General features: G+C 35.5%; 1 pseudogene; it reads right to left on the bottom strand.

Annotated features, from left to right (window-relative positions):
• Nucleotides 1-3,421: 3,421 nt before the first annotated feature.
• On the bottom strand, nucleotides 3,422-4,371 carry LOC102879688 (annotated as a pseudogene).
• Nucleotides 4,372-4,620: the final 249 nt, after the last annotated feature.

Below are 4,620 nucleotides of genomic sequence, written 5' to 3' on the forward strand. Positions count from 1 at the left end.
ATGAATTATAATTTAAAAAATCTACCATTACTCCTTATTTCTCTTTATGAAGATACAAATCAAAGACATTTAACAGAATTTTGATTGTCATGCCTGGATTTTCTTCTTCAAACAGTTAAGGAAGTAAGTCTTGTTGGGTTTTCATTGCAAGCACACAAGGTCAATAGGAATGAGGTTGAGGGCTCCATAAAAAAATGTCTTGATGTTTCTAAGAAGTCACCAGGATTTCTCCTTATCCACCAATACATTGTGCCAACTGTTTCTACATTTATTTATCGTACTTCATAGAATCCTACACAATACCCAACAAAATGAAAATAATCATTGCTGTTTTTAGAGAACTCTTGTGTCTTTGGAGAAAATTCATTTTTTCATTGCTAAAAGAAATATTTTTCTCCTGTTTTATGGAGGAGAAAATTAGATGGAACAAACAGTCTAAATTCCATGCTTAAAAGGTTAGTTGACAATAAAGTGAGGAGGCCATGGAGGAAAAAGAAAGAGAGTCCAACTAGAGATGATAAATTCACTAAGGTCTATCCAGAGTGTGAATGATGATCAATTTACATAAAAGATTTAGTACTCTCTTCTTAAACTTGAAGGTGTAGTGTTCAGATAATAAGATTTTTTTAATGGGAAGTTCCTATATATTCACATATTTCCAAATATTATGTGTGTAGCTAATGGATTAAATACTTGATTGAAGAAAAAAAAGGTATTATTTCCCTTTTTCTGTTGAATTTGAAGGAAATCAATTATTATAAACCCACTAAAAAATGCCTCTACAAGTGTTATTTTGTTTCTTCACTTTATACCAATGTGAACAAAATAAATGATTAGGGAATGTCAAAATTTGTAAATTGTAAATCTTACATCCTACTGAGATTCAGCCAGAATATTATTGTTATTTTTAAGAGCATAATTTAAATGTAGCTCTTGCTTATCCACATAGTAAAACAGAATGAAACAAAAGCAGCATGTCCTCTAAGCAAAGATGGGGAGGAGGGGGGTCTATTATCATCTAAAATAAAAGAAAAATGTCAGTAAAGTACCTCAATTATCTGCCTAGTTGCATTACATTCAGTTAATTTTAAAAGATTTGTTCACTTAACTTTCTATTGTCATTTTATTCTAGGTGATCATAAAGGGAGAGGCTAACAAAGAATGATAGGAAACCAAAATAGTGATAGCTTGGCTCCAACTAAGGTCTCAAATTAAAGTCCACAAGATAACTTTGTCCAGAAATTGCCAACAAAAGAGAGACTTCTGTGGAAAATCTCTGCAAGAAACACACACACACACACACACACACACCCCTTTCTTCTATTGATGATGAGTCATGTTAATAAAAAGTCTCTCTTTGATTATTAAGCATTATAGGTTGATATAATATTAGTAAAAAGAATAAAAGGTAATGCTGAAATGTTTGATGATGTAGGAGAGTAATTTGGAACCATTCGTTCAATCTCTGGAGAAAAAGAAATAAATGTAATTAAAAAGGAAATTTTAGCAGAATGGAGGGAGGATAAGGCCAGATGAAATGAGAAAATATGATGGTGTTGAGATGGCTGAAATATTTTAAGAATTAAGGTGGGAAGTTAATTGATAGTGTCCTGCATTGTTGTAATATGAATTCATCTTTTGTTTCCCTCAGAAATCTTCATTGGAGTCCTTCTCATTCAATAATTTATTCAAGTTATTATTTTGAGTATATTGCTGAAGAAACTTTAGTGTGAAAATGATATTTGATACAATGAATAATACATAAAGATGCGAAAACCAACTCTAGAATTCAAGAAAATTAGGAATGGAACAATAGACTTCCACAGATTGTGAGGAGGGAATGCAGTGTTTAAAGACAGCATTCAGGTCATCTCACTCTATAACTTAAAACTCTCAGAAGACTGTCCTTAGAATGAAAGTCACATGTTTTACTATGTCCAGCAAGGTCCTTAATCCCTACAGACCTGACCACTTGCCTTTATTTACTCCATTTCTTCTCATCATTTGATATCAACTCAGCTTCACTGTGCAACTTTTTAAATTTTCTCATCTAAATACTCCCTACTCTCTATTAAGTCACCTTGTTTCAGTTATGTATGGTTCTTTGATTTCTAAAAATTACCGTTTATATTTGTGCTTATTTTCTGTTCCTTTCACTGAAATGTAAGCTCTGTGAGACCAAAGAATGTGCTGCCTCAATCTTTATTGCCTCTGCCTACCACATAGTAGATCTAACATTTATGAAATACATGATTTTTTATTTAGCTTACAATGAACATGGATGCTCTATCTGACATATATGATTTATCTTTACTAATCACTTTTATTTATATACTACCATTTGATGGGCTGTGTAGTATGCAGTAGAAATAAAAGATAAGCTCTGTGATCTCAACTATCATAACAAAACCAGGGACATCTGAGGCACATTAAGAAAGAACTAAACTTTACTGAATCTTTCAGGACAATGTAGAATATTGGTTAATGTCAAAGGAGATAAAAACTTTTAAGGAAAGAAGAGCCAATGCTTTCATAATTGGACTCTATTTAAAACAACACGATAAAAATTTTGAACATATATTAAGCCTTTTGATAAATCACATTAATTTGAGAACTATTAAAATATATTACAACTGTCATTTTATTATTTCATCTTTCAGCATTTCATCTCATTTTCATTTAATTTTAATTAAAAAAAGAAATTGTGAAGATTTTAGAAAAATGAAGAAACTTACACATCATAGAACTCAGTAGTCAATTTGATTAATTATGAAAATAAAGCCTAGACAGTTAGTGTTTGGTCATAGCCAGTTAGTTGCAGAGCTTAACTAAGCTTACAGCTCCTAAAGAGTGGCCCAGTGGTTTTCTGACTTAATGAAGCCTCCAAGAGCTCCCAATACCAGGACTCCATAGCTCTGTGGCCCATTATTCTTTATATATATATTCAGTAACCATTCTATTTTGTGTGCCTATTTGTATTTGGGGATTCCAGGTCCTTAAATTGGAGAGTTGAGTGCATCGTTAGAGATGGGAATAAACAGAGAAAAACATATTGGAAGGGAAAGACCTAGGAGGAAAAGCTGTATGTATGTGTATGTGTGTATGTATGTATGCATGTATTTAGTTATTTATTTATTATTGGTTGAGTTTTCAAAAACTTTCTTTGGAATCAGAGGCAAGGCTACTTTTTTGCTGACAAGGGTATAGTATAAATTTCTATCTCAGCATTTATTATGGTAAAGTATGAGTGCTGATTGCCTGATTTCAACTTCTAGATCCTCCACTTAGAAGGTTTTTCTTTTTTTTTTATTTGACCAGAAACCATTTATTTCCAAACTAATTCATTATTTCTCAGAGTCTAAAATTTTCTGTGAGCCCTGGCCTAGAAACATTTCCCTGGACATGATGGAAATCCAGTTTCTTAAGCCTCAAATTCAAATTCATATCACTGTGGGTTGAAATAGTGGATGCAGACATAACCATCTTCGCCACTGCTGCTATAGCTCTTGCCATCAGAATGGAAGGCAGCACTGTTGCTAGGTCCAAAGTGGCCCTGAACTCTTCTAAAATCTTCTTCAAAGGCCAAATAGAAGAACATGGCCTCAAACTTTCCAATCCTGGTAGAAGTGGTGGTTACGTTCATGGCTTCCTGACTACCACACGGTCGTAGTTGAGAGAGAGGGCAGCTGAGTTGACGGGACATTCTGTCCAGAATGTTCAAGGGTTGTGGAGTCAAAGAGTTTGGCTATGTTGTTCTTGGATGCAGTGACAAACATGGTCATGTCTCTGGATAACTGGATGTCATTGATCTGCCAAGAGTGCTCTTTAACATTCACCAATACCTCTCCAGGTTTGGCACTATACTGGTTGAGCTCTCCACTCTCATGGCCCAAAATGATGCACTCCTCTAAGGGTCCGCAAACAGCACTGGTGATCTTGGAGTCGTTGCAAGAGATCTTCATGTAGGGCTCATTGTTGTCAATTTGGCTAGGATCCTGCAGGTCAAAGAAGCTTACAAAGTGCTGGTAACCCATTTGCTTATCCATAGAGAACATGATAATGTTACCCCAAAGTCCAAGCCACATGTCCAGCTGAATGATCTCTAATAGGGCCAGCTGCTTCCATTTCACTGTCCCAGAGATGACAACTGTTGTCAGCTGAGCTAATGAGGACATACTTGGTGTCCCAGGAAGCATCTGCACACCACACAGCTCCAGTATGACCCATGTAGGTGCCCAGCCTCTCACCATTTAAAGAACACCATACATTGACAATAGGGTTCATGGCCGTGGTGAACAGGAGGTTTCCTTCGTGGTTGTACTTAATCCACGTAATGGACCGCTCATGGCCCTGCAGCAGGATCAGCTTCATGCCTTCAGGGACACCAGGAAAGCTGCACTTAATAGTTCTATTGGAAATTATTTCAATTCTTTTGGTCAGTTTCCTCCTTTATGTTTTGTACATACCAATAACACCTCCCTTAGTGTTGCTGAAAGCATTCAATGTGTTAACACATAATAGCTTAGGACAGTATTTGAAGAGGGTATTGCTCAATCTAGTCTAGGTGTTAGGGTATGAATGGGCTATGCACATGCCTTCTCTGGGGAGCAACATGCTCAA

The sequence above is a fragment of the Pteropus alecto genome, unplaced genomic scaffold (genome assembly GCF_000325575.1).
Source record: "Pteropus alecto unplaced genomic scaffold, ASM32557v1 scaffold3, whole genome shotgun sequence".
NCBI classification, from domain to species: domain Eukaryota; kingdom Metazoa; phylum Chordata; class Mammalia; order Chiroptera; family Pteropodidae; genus Pteropus; species Pteropus alecto.